The sequence below is a fragment of the Meriones unguiculatus genome, chromosome 9, assembly GCF_030254825.1.
Source record: "Meriones unguiculatus strain TT.TT164.6M chromosome 9, Bangor_MerUng_6.1, whole genome shotgun sequence".
In the NCBI taxonomy this organism is placed as follows: Eukaryota; Metazoa; Chordata; class Mammalia; order Rodentia; family Muridae; genus Meriones; species Meriones unguiculatus.
The window spans coordinates 25,671,029-25,688,469 of record NC_083357.1 but is presented as its reverse complement, the minus strand read 5'-3'; the positions used below and the strand labels follow the sequence as shown (position 1 = coordinate 25,688,469).

Genomic DNA, 17,441 nt, shown 5'->3' with positions numbered 1-17,441 from the left:
GGTGTGGGTGGAAGAGATCTGATGTCTGGCTGCTAGCGTAGAAGGACCCTAGATCTGGAGCTCTGCACACACTTACTTGAAGGCACACTCACTCATAGGCCTAATCAGAAAGCACAGAAGTTTCACCCTGTTCTGTACTCTCAGAGATGGGCCTACAGGGGCAAATGAGAGTATAGGAGATCTGTTAGCTCAGTGGTGTCCACTGTTTGGCCACTGGGCAGGGCAGGGCAGGGAGACCCGTACTTAGAGTAGCTGACTCTGCAGTCTTAGTCACTGAGCATGGAGGCTCCGGCTGTGTAGCCTCCAGCCTGCCTCCTCCACATACCTGGGAGGCCTGCCTTTGCTGTCTCATTCACTGAGTATGGAGGCTCGTGCTTGGGGCCGTGACTGCCACCTCCACCGAGCAGGAAGACCCATGCTTTGGGCAAAGGTAAGTGCGGGGGTGAGGGGTTTGATATTTGCCACTCTCAGTCCCTGGAAATGTCTGTGTTGACCTGGATCCAAATGGTCCCAACTCTCAGGTTGTCTCCTTTAGCCCAGGAAGCTTCAATGTCGGTATTCTGGCTTCAGCTACCCCGCTGCCTACCAATTTTGGAGTTTTGATCGTTTGCCCCACAGATACTGCATGTGCTGGTCAGCACCATCTTCCTTTCCCTCTTTTAGTTTTTAAAAATAATGTGTGTGTGTTATATATGTACATGTGCGAGAAGGTTCACATGTGCACGCAGGTGCACTGCCTGTATTTGAAGGCCAGAGGATGATATCTAGTATGGGCATTATTCCCTTATCACGGGGTATCTCACTGAACCAGGGTCAGCTGGTCAGCCTGGCGACAGTCACGTTTCTTCACTTTGTCTGTCTCTACCCCAACTCTGGGTTTATAGGCATGTCCATCCATTTCTGACTATTATCTTGGCTGCTGTGGATCAAACTCAGGTTCCTGGGCATGCATAGACAACACTCTTATCCTCTGAGCTCTCTTCTCTGGCCCAAGAAATTTCTTTTTAATAGGGGTTTATAGTGCTTGGAGGCAACATTGTCATTAACGTGATCACCAAATTTGTAACACAACACAAGAACTGACTGAAAAAAAAAAAAGAACACAAATCACGAATATTTATATACTTTTACTTTTATATACTCATATGATTTTCCTGTGAAATTTTAAATTTTAGAGCTGGAATAAGCCTCTCAATAGCAGATGGCCTAGCTTCTGTTTCCTGGGGAGGGGAAGCTGGAGAGATGTGGTCTGCCGAGAGCAGAAATGAAAGCCCATTTTCATACCTCTGAACTTTATCTGTATCTCCTGTTGAAGGAGGCTGCTAGACAGTTTCTGAGTCATTCCTCAAAGGACTCACGCTCTATTTAGTGTGATGGGGACACATGGACAAGGAGCCAACTGAGTAAGTGATTAGCCAGGGGGCCGTGCATTTCCTTACCCGGGCTGTTAATCTGCTAGGCATCCCGGATGTCAGTGTTCTCTGAAGTGTCTAGCTGACACCACAATGCCTCTTCCTCTTCTCAGAAGGCTATCTTCTTTCTCAGTGAGAAACAAAAGATTCTCTTCCTACTTCGTCTGTCTCTACCCCAACTCTGGGTATACAGGCAAGTACACCCATTCTTGACTATTTACTTGGGTGCTGTGGATCAAACTCAGTTTCTTACGTATGCAGAGCAAGCACTCTTGCCCTCTTATCTTCTCTGGCCCAAGCAGTTCCTTTTTAACACTACGCTTCAGATTTACCCTAAACTGTAGTACTCGCTTAGCTAATGCAACATGCACTGTCAGTTTTGTATAAGTATACAGAAGTGTGTGTATGTATGAATATATTTATGTTTACGCATGTATAAATGTGTGTATATGTATGCTTATATACATGTGTGTGGACATACATGTGTAGGTTTTGTTTTTACCAAACTGTAAGCATTGGCTTCAACAGTTTCCAAGAAAGATTAGTCCGTCCCTTGGGCATTAACTTAGTCAGGAAGATTCATATACAGATATGATCCCCCTTTGCTGGAAGAGATAGGTAGAAAGATAACTGCAGATCCATAGAAGACAAACTAAGAGGCCATGCATCTTAGTCACTATTCTGTTGCTGTGATGAAACACCACAGGCAAGGTAACATATAAAAGAAAACTTAATTTGGGGAAATCACAGTTCCAGAGAGTTACAGTGACCACTGTGGCTGGCAGTTTTGGCAGGTGGACATGGCACTGAAGTAATAGCTGAGGGCTTACACCTGATCCATAGGCACACGGGATGGAGGTGGGAGGAAGAGGGAGAAAGGGAGGGAGGGAGAGAGAGAGAGAGAGAGAGAGAGAGAAAGGCAGGGAGAGAGGGAGGGAGGAGAGAAAGAGAGAGAGAGAGGTAACTGCGACTGGCATGGGCTTTTGAAACCTCAAAGCCCACACCCAGTGACACACCTCTTCCACACCCAATCCTTCCCAGTTAACCAGCTATGAACCAGACATTTTAATATATAAGCCTATGGGTGTGGGGGAGGAGCATTCTCATTCAATCCACCACTTGTTAGTCTGCCTCCTAATAAGATTGGATTTTATATCATAAGATTGTTTTCTTTCATTTGAGTATTTAATTCCTTTACTTGTAATTAGTTTTGTACCAAAGGAAATATTTTTTTTTAAAAAGCCTGGGATACTTTTCCTAGGAATTTGCTTTTCCAAGTAGTGAAAATGAAATTTAGAAGCATGTCTTTATAAATGAAGACACACACATAAATTTCTTGTGACTCCCTTCAGTTGTCACAGAGTATAACAAATATTTCATTATTTTACAATATTGGCATGCAAATCAATAAGACCCACTTTTCTTTGGTGTCAGTTGCTGTGTTTTATATTAACTTTTGAGTTTGTTTTTTTCTTATTCTTAATGCACACCTTATGAAAAAAAAAATGCATTCCAGCTGGACATGGTGGAAAACAGCAACAACCCAGCCCTTGGGAAGACCCTGGAAATGCAGGACAGCCTGTGACACAGAGCGATACTCTGCCTCAGACAAACAGGATTTCCTCATATAATATAAGGTAATAGAAATACACAGATAAGGGGACAAGATGGCTCAGTGGGAAAGAGATTTTGCTCTACAAATATGAGGACTGATTTGAATCCACAGCACCACAGAGAAAGCCATGGTGCACACACACCTTTGACCCTGACAAGCAGATTGCTAGGCTAGCTGCTTACCTGCCAAGTTTCAGTAAGAGATGCAATTTCAAGGAAATAAACCCTGCTTTTGTCTGCACATGCTTTCTCTCTCTCTCTCTCTCTCACACACACACACACACATCTTTTAAGATAACATCTTTTGTTTCATGATTAAACTATGGGCTAAATAACAAAGGGCAGATACAGAAAATCGCTGTCATCTAGATGCTTTAAGACGGTTGGGGATTTAGCTCAGTGGTAGAGCACTTACCTAGCAAGCACAAGGCCCTGGGGTTTGGTCCTCAGCTCTGGTGTGTGTGTGTGTGTGTGTGTGTGTGTGTGTGTGTGTGTGTGTGTGAAGGGGACAGTGCTTCTCTGTCCCTTCCTCCGTATTTGAAGGTCTGCTCCCTGTGCTGGTGTCCCATAAGGAAGATGGCAGATAGGTTGGTCCTTTTCTGTCTTTCTGCCTTGGTGCCCACAGCTGGCTGGAGCATGCTCTGAACAAACCCTCTCAATCTTATGGCTTTGGGAGTTGAGAGTGATCTTTAACCTGACCAGAGCTCACTCTGAAGTTGGACTCACCTGGAATCACTGAAGCAACTGAATTATTGTTGGCTAATATTCGGAAGTGAAAGAGAAGTGAAGTGTGTTTTCACAGCAGCTAATGAGCCATCCAATGAGTCAAATGTCACTCTGAAGCTCACCTCATTAAGGCAGCATCTTGTTTTCATAAATGTCCTGGGGTGGCTGGACAATTATATATATAGTCATTTAATTGAAAGAAGTAATATGATTGCCAAGCAAAATCAAATATTCAAGGAAGTCTCGAAGCATTGATGTCTTCTAAGCTAATAAATGGCTTAGAAACAGCCTGAGCAAGGTGGACTATGCCTTTTTTTTTCTTACAAATCCAATTTTTGAATAATTTGGAAGCAGATTCTGCCATCAATTTAAATGCCCCATTGACTACATTTTCATCAAGAGATTTATTACCAGCTATCTTATTTGGTATTCTTTCAATAAACATAGTCCTGTAGCTTCGGGCTGAGGATTTCTGTGTTAGATGTTTAATGGACCATCACAGGTTCTAAATTGTTTTTCTTATTGTTGACCCACAGGAGAGCATGGGGCACCAATTGGTATGGGTGTAAATTAGGGGTAGGGGAGTCTATACATGTGAGTAGCCTGTGTCCTTAAATTTTAAGCTCTGGCAGAAATGTATTTCTTGCATGTGAACCATGAGTTTGCTTCCTAACTTGGCTCAGTAGTCAGAACGATGGTGTGCTGAACTCTGTGTTTCTGGTGGGGTAACAACTTACATGGACTTGTGAAGTGAATGAATGGATCACTAAGATAGTCAATCTCTGGGCCAATATTATTCCTTCTTCTATTTCTCTTTCTCCTCCTCCTCTTTTTCTTTCTTTCTTTTTTTTTTTTTAAGTCTTGAAAATACCTGACAAAAGGGAGTCATATGAAAGGGGAGGAGGTCCTCCCCTACTAGTGGACTTGGAAAGGGGCAGGGAGGAGATGAGGGAGGGAGGGTGGGATTGGGGAGGGAATGAGGGATACAGCTGGGATACAGAATTACAAAATGTAACTAATGAGAAAAATAAAACTATGGAAAAAAAAAGAGACAAAAAAAAAAGGATGTCATAGGTCTGTTTTAAGGTATGGAATTGCATAACACCGCATAACAACTGTGCGTCCGTGTATGCATGCGCACGCGTGCCCTCGTATGCATCTATCCATACATGGATATAGATATGTAATTATATCCAGAAGCCATGGGAAATGAGAACCATATAGGTATTTTTTTCCAACTCTCCAAGCTGCCTGGTAAATGTGTATTAATAGAATTGGCTCCAGAGGGCTAGGTTTTCATCAACCATCATCCCTGTTCATAGAAAGCCCTTTTCCCATTACTTTTCTATTTTAAATCTATCCCCTTGCCCTGGCTGATTGAACCTTTCTGAAATGTGCCAGGCAGAGGATCTCACCTCTCCTCTCAGCTTGCAAATAATAACGTCTTCACATTTTCATGGCCTTTTCTGAAATAGAGACCTTTCATTTATACTTCACTCTCAATGGAAATAAATTGATTAACGTCACAGCCTCGTGTTTGACCACAACCTTTTGAAACAAAGAGCTTCTTTTCCAATGAGGCAAAAGAAAGGATTGTCCCAGATTTCCTTATGCTCCAAGGACTCGGGGCAAAGGAACAGTTTTATCATTACATGTTATTGAATCCTAAAGAATTACCAGCTTTCATTTCTTCCCGCTTGCTTGTGTTTTTCCCTGGAGCCCTCCCAGGCACTGGACTCTTGGTGTTTAGCAATCACCTGCTCTCCTGGGGGACCCTTCTTCATTGCTTCCTCGTGGTTCACTCATATTTCACATCTCCCTCCCTATCTGTTTTGCCTTCAGAAATTTTCTGTAACTTACCTTCTACTTCTTATATATTTTCGAATTTTAGTTTTAACTATTACATTCTTTTGTAACTTTTATTGAATTTGTTCTTTAACAGTTTCATACATGTTGAAAGTGTATTCTGATTACTGTAACCTCTCTACTATGACCCTGGCTTCCATATAGCTCCCTGTCCTACTGTGAGGTCTAATAACTCCCAAACCCCTGGGAGACCCTCAGAAGGCCCCAATCTGCTTGGTTTATCTGACTCCATGACAGGCTTCGGGTTTCAACTTTGCCTAACTAGGCCTGAGTTTCTGTTTCTCAGAACATAGAAAAACAATTTCTGGAAAAACTGCAACTCGAAGGCAGCCAATCAGCTTAAAGGTTAACACATGGGCTTGAACTAAGTATAACAATTCAGCAAACCTGAGGAAAAGCCCTTAGCAACTCTGAAAAGTTCCTAAATGTTTAGCCAATCCTATATAATCCCCTCCTCCGACCTCGCAAGTTACTATTAACCGATCAAATGAAAGTTTACCTCACTCCTTCCGGAAACCCCCCTAATTGCCTTTAAATTGAGCCTGTGTGCTCACTTTGTGGTCCCCATTCTAAGGAATGGTGGTCCCTGCATGCTGGAAAATTTCTGCAGAATAAATGCTCTTTGTTTTTGCATACTACCTGAGTCTGAGGTCTTCCTTCAGTAACTTCTGGACTTAACACCACCTTTATGTTGCTTTGAAATCCATTGAGTTTAACCATGATTTTCTAAGTGACTAAGGGTTTTCAACTATCTATTGGAGACTCGTAGGTTCCTCAGTGGGTACATAACTAAAGGCAGTAACTTTTGCTCTTGCAGAATTCTTCAGTGACCCATAGTTGAGCAGGGAGAGGTAGTATAGATCCTGCTTCGTGACTGATAAACAATCTGTTCCTAAAAAGTAGGTTCAGTATGTATTTGCATCTAAGAATTACTGTGTACAAGTAATTTACAAAATTACAAGTAATTCTGATTCATAAGTTCTTTCCCTGAAGCCAGTTGTTTTCTATAGATACTAATTTTCCTTTGTGCTGCCGTCTTCCTAAATCTTTTATGCTTTCAAGTGGACATCTTATTTGATTAAAATAAGTATTGAGAACTTCCTCTTCATTGGGTAAGTCGAATTCTACAATCTTCCAGAGTCTCCTTGCTCCTGCTTCCAACCCCTGCCGTCTTCCTAGATACCATAACCAGTGGTTATTCCTTGTATACCTCTTTCTGATGTTTACGGGTAAAAAAAAAAATATGAATCTGTTATTTGTTATTAAAAGACTTTGGCAGCTGGACCTCAGCCCACACTTCAGATTTCCCATCTTAGCATGTGCTGTCCCTTGATATGACTCTCCATGCCTAGAACCTTCTCCTCACTTCATAGTCTTCCTTCTTATTCCAATTTCTATTGCTGACTGCTGTGTCTGTATTTTAAACTTTTTGGCAAACTGAGTTTTTGCATTTGTCTCCTCATTTGTTCTTAATTCACATGATCCTATCTGTCCTTTGTTCTTGGAGCTCTCAAGATGACATGGAGACAGGTGGGTGTCCCTAACCTCAGGAAGTTTACAATCAACTCTTGACACAGTCACATAAGTAAGGGAAACACAGGGTTAAGGGGAACATAGAACATAACAAAGACACGAGCTACTGTCTGGGAGGAGGAGGGGCTCTGCACAGGCCTGGAATATTCCTACTGTGCCATGTGGCGGTAATAAAAAGAGGTGAGCAAAGACTCTATTAATATGGATCACTGGTGAGGTTTTGTGTTAAAACCAAGGTTGGGGTTTGTAGGAGTGTCTAGGGCCACACTTAAAGAAGCCCCTGGATTCCAAGTAGATCATGGTGTAGTCCAATAAACTGCTGTCCAAGCCTGGGCTCTTCTCAGCCCTGAAGTTGCCGTCATTCATAGCCTGTGTTGCTTCAAATACTAGAAGAGCCAGAGCTCATCCTTTTCAGCCAAGGCTGACAGCCTACAGCAGAGCCCAGCGGCCAGGTGGCATTTAGATGATACCGTTTAAGCTTGTTCTTAGAGAAACAGAAGTTCTCTTTTGTGACTTGTAGCCTCATTAATAAAAGAAGTTAGGAACAAACACAAAGGGAGCTTGAGAACAATTTTACTTGAGTTTAGAGAACAACAGGATGGGTGAGCTTTTTTGAATTAAAAAAATAATTTATTTTTTTAATCATTTATCCACTTTACATCCTGATTGTAGCCCTCTCTTTAGTCTCCTCCCTATTCCACCCTCCCTCCATCTTCCCCCCCATTCCCCTCTCCGATTTCTCAGAAAGGGGGATCCCTCTTCCCCTACCATCTGACTCTAGCCTATCAAATTTCATTAAGACTGCCTGCATGCTCTTCCTCTGGGGCCTAGGAAGAAGGCCCCACCAGGGAGAAGTTATCAAAGAGTACAAAACAGAGTTCATGTCAGAGGCAGCCCCTGCTCCTCTTGCTCAGGAACCCACCTGGAGGCTAAGCTGCCTGTTGGCTACATCTGAGCAGGGGGTCTAGGTCCTCTCCATGCATGGTCCTTGGTGCATCAGTCTCTGCAGGACCCCATAGGCCCAGATTTGTTGGCCCTTTAAGTCTTCTTGTGGAGCTCCTGTCTGCTCTGGGTCCTTCTAGTCCTGACCCGTTCCTACAACTCCCTGAGCTCTGCCCAAAGTTTGGCTGTGAGTCTTATCATCTGCTTTGATGCCCTGCTGTGGAGGGCATCAAAGGACATAAATGTCCTTTCAGAGGACATTTATGGCAGGCTTCCATCCTGCTCCCCATCTTCAACTGTTTCGTCTATTCTAGCTGGCCTTCTGAATGAGAAGTAAAGCCTAGCAGCCACATGGACAAAAGGCAGGGAGAAGCCATACATTTCAATGGAGATGGATAAGCAGCCATATGGCAAAAAGGAGGGGGGGGGGGGCTTCAGAGAAAAAGCCCAGGGTACAATGGAAAGCATTCTTAACCTTTGGCCAGTATCAAAGGATAAAGAGAAATGAAAGACAGTAAGTTAGAGTTTACTGAGTCCTCGGAAACTGGCAGGCTGGTGCCATGTCCTCTCTCTTCCCTGGGGCAGCAAGCAGCTCAGTGGGAATGGTTTCTAGGAGGGTCAGGTACAGTAACTCACTGTTGGGATAATGGTCCCTTCTGTCCCCTTTAGGGTAGCCAGGACGGCCAGGTCTTTCTATCCTGAGCTAGAGATGGAACTTAGAACAAAGATAATTTCACCTTTTCATATGATAATGTGAAAGCTGTTTTCATCTGTCTTGTGTTAAGAGGGAACTGGACTGGAAGTGGGGTTGAAAGCTTTAGTCAGCCTGAGCCTGCAGTACATAGCTCCTGTAGCCACTGTATTATTTTCTGGGCCCCGCTCCAAATCAGTGGGGCAAGCTAGAGTACTGAAGACCTTCTCTGCATCCTGTGGACCAGTCCCCTGCTTGGGAAACACAGGTACTATAAGTCCCGAAACTACAAAAGTCCATTCTGGAGGCTGCTGGGACGGTGTTGGAGGCCGCCCCTTCCTGCAGTTACAATTCTCCTTTCTCTTCTCGCGTTGGAGCTTTATTTATTTATTTATTTATTTATTTATTTATTTCTCAATCTTGAGCTTAAAAGCTATCTTATAGTAAACAAACAAACCACAAAAAAACTAGATTCATCCCTGTTTATGATTTAAACCTGTTTCTCAATGATGCGGCTATGCCCCACCCATAACTTTAACTACAAATGTTTCTGTTCTCAGTGTTCCTTATCTTTGTTTCAAAAGTTGTTTATAACCAGTTTGCAATTCTACCTTTGTTTTAGAAGGGTTGTTATAGCTACCTTGTTATGCTTATATTTTGCTCCGTAACCCAATCTATCTCTTCTCCCCAAATCTCCTTTTGGAAAGCCCCTACTCCTGAGCTATAAAAGCCTTCTTTCTGTCTTCCTCACTTGCAATGCTGACCTACTGAACCCTACCTTAGGGTGAGGCAGCCTGTGCACGCGAATAAAAAAAACAAAACAAAACAAACAAACAAAACCCTACAAAACTTGCTTTAATTTGTTGCTTTCTTAAATTAATTTGGCCATGATTGCTTTGGGTCAGTGGTCTGTCTGCTCCCATCTTTGGAACTAACAGTACAAATGGAGATGTAGGGGAAGAAAGGATGAAACTCAAACTACAAATTCCTGGTGTAAGTCACAGGCTTAAGTTGCCGCGCTGACGCACAAGGGAGGCAAACTGCCTCAGCATAGCCTGAGAACAGGAAGAGGCAGTCTGGAAGGGTCCCCGACTCTGCTTTGCCCCCGCGTGGCTAGCGTCATTGTTTAGTTAGGAAGCAGGGCAACATAATGAAAAACTCACAAACATAAATATGCACACGTGGGTTACCAGGAACTGTGAGAGTCTCTGCCTTTATCCGTAAGAAGACAGGTTAAACTCCTCCCGAGAGTGGTTTTGCCCCACCCCCACTCCAGCCTTTAATTGCCGCGGAGGCTGATCTTTGATCTCACTTCCTGAGCGCTGCAGCGGGGAGCTGCGTGCAAGTGGCGTCCTCTGCTTCCTTGACCTTCTCTGCATCCTGTGGACCAGCCCCCTGCTTGGGAAACACAGGTACTATAAGTCCCGAAACTACAAAAGTCCATTCTGGAGGCTGCTGGGACGGTGTTGGAGGCCGCCCCTTCCTGCAGTTACAATTCTCCTTTCTCTTCTCGCGTTGGAGCTTTATTTTGGGCACTGGAAACGGAGAAAAGTACATGTGCTTCCCCACAGAAATTCAAACCTCAAACAGTAGTGTGATTGCAGAACAAGCCAAAGAGCATGGGAGAATGGGGTGGCCACAGATGATTTTGGGACTTCCCTGGTGGTTTCCCAATGAAACGTGGCAGCATCATGACGTAGGTTTCTGTGAGAGGACAGAGATACAGCTCTGCACCATCACCACTAACAGACTAGGACTTTACTTAGTGCTTTAGGGACCTCTCCTCAGACCAACCCAAAATTTGTTGCTTCGATATGGAAAAAGAGTTTCAGGACTAGCCAGCATGAGAAGGGGTTGAAGACTGCATTAAAGATATTTTAATATAGACCTTTTGGTGGCTCTCCATTACATTTTAGATCACTTAGAAACCTTTTCTTGGAGGCTGGCCAGATGACTTGGGGTGTAAGAGCACACAGGGCATTTGCAGTGGACCCGAGTTCACGTTCTCTCCTTCCCTTGCAACAGTACAATGATGGTGCCTCTAACTCGAGCTCCAGACAATTCTGTACCCTATGTTCTCCTCTGACTTCCATGGGCGGGCGCGGGTGACACAGACGTACACTTAAAATTAAAAAAAAAAAAAAAAATTAAGGCACTCTTTTTTTAATCTTTATCTTTTGAAGTGGGATTGTAGGGTGGCTCTGGAAGTTTGTTGGCTGGGCTTATAGTTAAGAAGGTAAAAGCTAGACACACTAGTATTGCACACTGTCACATAAAGGCTTTGTACAGGCCTTTCTCTGTAGATGGGGTTCCTGGGGAGATTCCTAGGAAATAGCAGGTTTAAGGGATGAGAAGGGAAAGAGCAGCCCTGAGGCAGCAGTTAATTACTCTGGTGTTCTTCCCTGTCAGCTGGGAAAGGCTGCAACTTGCTCCCATGTGAGAAGCTCTCCTCATGTCCCATAACTGTCCTTGTATCCTCCCACTGTGCCATTCAAGAGCTCTGTGCAGATAATTCTCCATCCCCAATCTTATCTGCCCTAAATTGAGGCACGTGTGAAGAATATGAGCATCGGCCTTGGGTAGACTTGGGTGTGGGTCTGAGAGCCCAGCAGTCAGTAGCTTTGGAACTTCAGGGATTTATTTCACTTTGGGGGCATCATGTGACCACAGCTGGAGACTAATAGGAGCTACACTGTATGGCTGTCACCAGAATGAACTGAAATGCTAGCCAAGCATCAGTCACTCATGCTGCCCCTTAGAAGCAAGTTCATGGTGGTGTTTGAAGAAGTCTGGTTGACTCTGGTTGTCTATCCGAGAATCCATGCCCCTCTTACAGACCCACCAAACAGAGAGCATTAGGCTCTTTCCACAGTAGGTTATGGCAGAGACTTTATACCTGGAACAAAATATATGCTGAACCTGACCCTTTATCTCACTTTGAACCCATCCATGGGTTCATAGGCTTTGGCTTATGTTCTAGAACACAGATGGCAAGACCAGTATGTAGAGGAAGGAAGAAGCCCCAAGCTCCAAAGAGAAAGCTGATGAAATTTATAGTCAGGTGGCAGGACAGCATGTAAGTTGTGTAAGTGTGTGATCTTTTTGACAGTATTGACTGTGGATGTGATTTATTAAGTTTCTCTTATATGTTTTATTTATCATATATTTATCAAGTTCCTCTCTTATTTATTAACATGTCTAAGGCTACTGTGTATGGGTATATGCAATAAAGAGAAAAAGCATTACTTATGATTAAATACAAAGTGAATCTAGCTTACACAGTTGGTTTAGGGTAATTAAAATATAAAAGATGTCTGTGTACATGTATGTTCGCGCATGCGCACACACACACACACACACACACACACACGTGCGTACATGAGCAGAAAGAGGCCACTTACTGATTCTTTAGACTACATTGAAATTGGAGATTTTTGAAATTGGTAGCCCAGTTAATCCTGATGGCTGTGTTGTTTTGTGCTGTTGATTCCAAATGATAAATATTTAAAAATTTGAAAATATTTTAAATTACAAAAGAGACTTCCAAGTCAGTCACTTGATTTACTCTGTATGAAAACAGTTCTTTGGTTAGAGGTTGAGGAGAAAGCAAAGTTGGTAAGGACCTATGTACAACCCCTGAAACCCACATAGAAAGCCCAATGTAGTGGCCTAAGTTTGTAATCTTGGTGGAGACAGATGGATCCCCGGATTCCTGGCTATTTAGCAAAGCCTGCTTGGCCAAACCCATGCTGGTCAGATACCCTGTCTCAAAAACTATGGTGATTGGCACCTGAGAAACAGCAAACAAGAGTTGAGGTTGACATCTGGGCTCTACATGCAAGAATGTATGTGCGTACCCTCAACAAACACACATGCACGAGAGAGACAGGGGTGAGGGTGGTGGGAATAGATATCTTTTGTTAGAGAAATACTGCAGGTCATATTCTGCTTTTGGAAGTGGACTTTTGTATAACAGACATTTCATAAATCTTGTAAGAAAGAAACCCATGTGGTCAGATTATCTTATTCCTTCCCAGTGCTTTTTGAATGTGAGATGTTTTCTTTAAGTAATGTCTGTTAAATCTTCCATTGCAAACTTGGGGAGCATTATCTTGGTTTAAGCATTCAATTTAGAAATGAAAAGGGAAGAGCAAAGAAATGGCTTGCCCCAGTTTGCTGGGTGGCAATTCTCCTACATTCTATCCCTGTGCTACAAATGAAACGCAAGTATCTTGTACTTGAAAGGAGATGCTAAAGAAGGAAGAGTTTTTCTTCTAATGGACTTTACCTGGAGCTGTTGTTAACTTGCTTTCTGATTTTCTCTGCATTTTGTGTTTCAAAAAAACTACTCTCCTCCTTGCAGCCAATGGTATTTAATAGCATTGCATATTGTGGAACTATATGGCTCCATTGTAATTATAATATTCTTTCTTTTCAACCATAAGCTTCTTCTATCACCTCTAAAGCCTGCCTTTCTTTCCTTTCCACCCCAAGGACTCCACACTAACAGAAATGCCACAGTCCTTTGTTCTTCATCTTGAACATACCCCAGGGGACAACTTTGGCGAACTGCTTTTTACTCTCAGAGTATATGCAAATTCCTTCATAACTGTAAAATTTTCTCACATTCTCTTCAGAAGCCTAAAGACTTCTGCATAATCTGTTCCTTAAAAGAAAATTAATTGATATTAATTAATCTTTTTCACCTAAGTGACATTTTTTTTTCTTGATCTGCATGTTGGTAATACATCATTCAGTGTTCTTAATAACAGTCTGTGGTCGTGCCACTTATTCATTGGAGTTATTAAGTGCCCAGAGTGTTTCTTCTCAGGATGTGCCTTACAGAGAAAAATTGCAGGTCTTGTTTGCCAGTCTTCTGCTGGCTACAGCACTTAGAAGGCATTCTGAGCTGGTTGAGATGCTTTTTTCTTCCTTCTTGGTTGACAGCAATTTTGAATTCGCCATGGTTTGGTCCAACAAATATTTGTGTACTTCATGTTAAAACAGGCAAGGATGTTGAGGTTTTTGTATTTGCCTTTGTTTTTGATGTTACTTCTGGTCTCAAAGAGTTGTCGCTGTGCTAAGCTCAGCTATGAAGGTGGCGCTGTCTAGTAAGTGTTCTGGTAGAGAGGGTTGCAGATCATTAATGGTGTGGTGCATAAGATACTCGGGGGGGGGGGGGAGGGAGAAATGTCACATATCACCAGCATCCTGAAGACTAGCAGGGAACCTTTGAGGAAACTTGGAAACTACTGGAATCATTGTTCCCCGCTCCTCTGGTCTCTAGCCCACTAACACTCCTGTTCTCAGCTTCTAGTACTCCATACTTGAGGATGTGTTCCTCATGAGAGATTGACAAATTGCAGGATAATAATCTAGGACACCCTTCTCTTTATCTCTATCTTCAATATTGTTTTCCCTGAAACCTATTTGGGGTAATTATAACTTAGACCCATTTTCGTGTTTAACAGTTTCCATCTCTTTATTTCTATTTGTTTCCCATTCAATGTTCTTTATCTCCATCTTCAATATTCTTTTCCCTGAAACCTGTTTGGGGGTATTATAACTTAGACCCATTTTCAGGTTTAACAGTTTCCATATTTTTATTTCTGTTTGTTTCCCTGTTCAGTGCTCATGGTGGTCCCATGCAGCAGCATTACTTCCAGAACTCACTTGCCCCTTGAGATCACCTAGGCAGCTTCACAAAATCCAGGCCCCTGAGTTTCACCAGCACCTTGTGATTTAATTGATGACAGGAATAGAGTCAGCTCTGAAATTCTCAAAAAGACCCCAAGCATCAGTGAAAATGTCCTAAAATCAATCGAGAGGATGGCTGCACACTGTGTAAATAAATTAAACTCCCCTGAAATTGTGCATGCTATGATATGCAAATTATATCTCAGTAAAATGTTCCATTTTCAAACACACAGGCTGGGCCTGGTGCTATACCTATAATTCCAGCACACGGGAGGCTGAGGCAACAAAAGTCCCAGGCCAGTTTGTGCCTCATAGAGAGACCAGGTGAACAAACAAAACATCCCAGAGAACTAAGCTAGAAAGCATCTCTGCCAGGCAAATGTGGACACTGAGAGCTAGAAACCAACTTTAATCTTTGAACACAGAACCAAGGTTCATGGTGCCACAAGCGTGCTTGGAAAAGCAGTGATGGTTCCCTGCCACTTCCCACTTTCTTTCTCTCTCTCTCCATCTCTCTTCCTGATCACTTAACTTCATCTCTTGATTTCTTCCCCCCTCCCTTCCTCCTTCTCTCCCTCCCTCCCTCTCTTCCTCCCTTCCTTCTTCCATTTGAAAGCAGAGTTGGAGTTTATTAAAAAATGTTTTAGTGTAGATTTAAGCATGGGCATTTAGATAGATAGATAGATAGATAGATAGATAGATAGATAGATAGGTAAATAAATAAAAAGTGAAAGGGAAGAAAGAAAGAAAGAAAGAAAGAAAGAAAGAAAGAAAGAAAAAAGAAAGAAAAGGTGATATAGAATACTTTAGCTTGGCAGGACTTCTCAAGGCAGACAATTGCAATATTTTCATTCCATCTTCCCACAGATTTTCTTTAATTTTTTATTATTTATTTATTTATTTAATTATTACAGTTTATTCACTTTGTATCCCAGCTGTAGGCCTCTTCCCTTGTCCCCTCTCAATTCCACCTTACCTTCCTCTCTTTCTTTTATGTCCCTCTCCTAGTCCACTGATAATAGGGAAGGTCCTCCACCCTTCCATCTGACCCTAGTCTATTAGGTCTTATCAGGACTGGCTTCATTGTCTTCCTCTGTGGCCTGGTAGGGCTGTTCCTCCATCAGGGGGATATGATCTAAGAGCCAGCCACTGAGTTCATGTCAGCAACAGTCACTGTTCTCATTACAAGGGAACTCACTTGGAGGCTGGGTTACATTTGTGCAGGGGTTCTAGGTTATCTTCATGCATGGTGCTTGGTTGGAGTATCAGTCTTTGCAATGATGCTTGGGCTCAGGTTTTTGGGTTCTGTTGTTCTCCTTATGGAGCTCCTTTACCCTCCAGGTCTTTCTATTTCCCCCTTCTTTCTTAAGATTCTCTGCACTCTGCCCAAAGTTTGGCTATGAGTCTCAGCATCTGCTTTGATAATCTGCTGGGTAGAGTTTTTCAGAAACCCTCTGTGGTAGGCTCCTATCCTGTTCTCTGTTTTCTCCCTCTTCCGATGTCTATCCCATTTGCTTTCTTATTTTATGTTTATTAATTACAGTTTATTCACTTTGTATCCCACCTGTAGTTCCCTCCCTCTTCCCTTCCAAATCGCACACTCCTTCCCTCTTCTCCACACATGCCCCTCCCCAGTCCATTGATAGGGAGGTCCTTTTTCCCCGTCCATCTGCTCCTACTCTATAATGTCTCATCAGGAGTGGCTGCATTGTCTTACTCTGTTGCATGGTAAGGCTGTACTCTTTGCCTCCTGAGGGGGAGGTGTAAGTCTGTGTCTTTTTATTGGAGAATTGAGTCCATTGATGTTGAGAGAGATTAATGACAAATAGCTGTTAGGTCCTTTCCCATTTGCTTCCTGAGTAAGGATTGAGCCACTTCCCTAGTGTCCTCCTTCCTATTTAGTTTCTTTAGATTTTAGTATATTTATCCTATATTACAAGACTAATATCTACTTATAAGGGTTATATACCATGTGTGTCTTTCTGCTTTTGGGTTATCTCACCCAGGATGATATTTTCTAGTTCCTATCATTTGCCTGCAAATTTCATGATTTCCTTGTTTTTAATTGCTGAGTAGTTGTGTAAATGTACCATTGTGTAAATGTACCACAATTTCTGTATCCATTCCTTAACTGAGGGGCATCTGGGTTGTCTCCAGCTTTTGGCTATTATGAATAAAGCTGCTATGAACATAGCTGAGCAACTTTTCACAGATTTTCAACATGGCATATAAGGAAATCAGTGAATCTAATTTGTAAAATTTAGAATAAAATTCCAGTTCTTTCTTTGGATGCTGTAAGGAACGGGGTTAGTTTTCGTAGGTAACCATGAGGTATTTCCAGAAACACAGAGAAAGTGAGAAATGCTGGTCTCAACATTATAAGTTCAGAGGCAACTAACTGTTCTATATCCTGGAACTTAAAAATAGAACTGTATTTAAAAAAAATATTGCCTGGAATTCTATCTTGTCCTTTGTCAACTCTCTGCTGAATTTGGTAGAAAATGTACACAAAAATAGTTCAGCTATAATAGGAGACACATTTGGGTTTCAGGCACAGAGCAGATAGAGAAGAAGTTGTGCTAGGGTGGGAAGGCCTGACTTCCCCGGTCTTAGGAGGTAAGAATATATATATAGACAGAAAGGAGATTTTTGGTTTGGGGTTTTGGTTTTTGGTTTTTGTTTTTTACTTTGTTTTTTTTGTAATTTATTCCTTTTATATCATAAGTGTAGCTCCCTCCCTCATGCCCTCCCATGCCTACGACCCCTCCCTTATCCTCTTTATTCCCTATCCCCTAGTTCACTGAAAGGGGGAGTTTTCCTCCTCTCCCATCTGCCCCTAGCTTATCAAGTCTCATCAGGTCTGTCTCTGTGGCCTGGTAAGGCTGCTCTGTGGAGGGGAAGTGATCAAAGATCAGACAACTGAATTCATGACAGAGGTAGGCTCTGCTCCCTTTACTCAC

The 17,441-nt window shown here is 42.6% G+C and overlaps 1 protein-coding gene across 3 annotated transcripts in view; it reads left to right on the top strand.

Moving 5' to 3' along the window:
- Positions 1 to 17,441, top strand: part of Fhit (fragile histidine triad diadenosine triphosphatase) — a 1,530,368-nt gene that overhangs the window by 673,433 nt on the left and 839,494 nt on the right. Inside the window, exon 1 of one of the 3 annotated variants that reach the window (XM_060390942.1) lies at positions 10,043 to 10,196. The exons of the other annotated variants lie outside the window; for them this stretch is intronic. The gene's annotated coding sequence lies outside the window, so the exon portion shown is untranslated. Of the gene's footprint in view, positions 1 to 10,042; positions 10,197 to 17,441 lie in introns of those variants that run through there. 3 annotated transcript variants of the gene reach the window in all.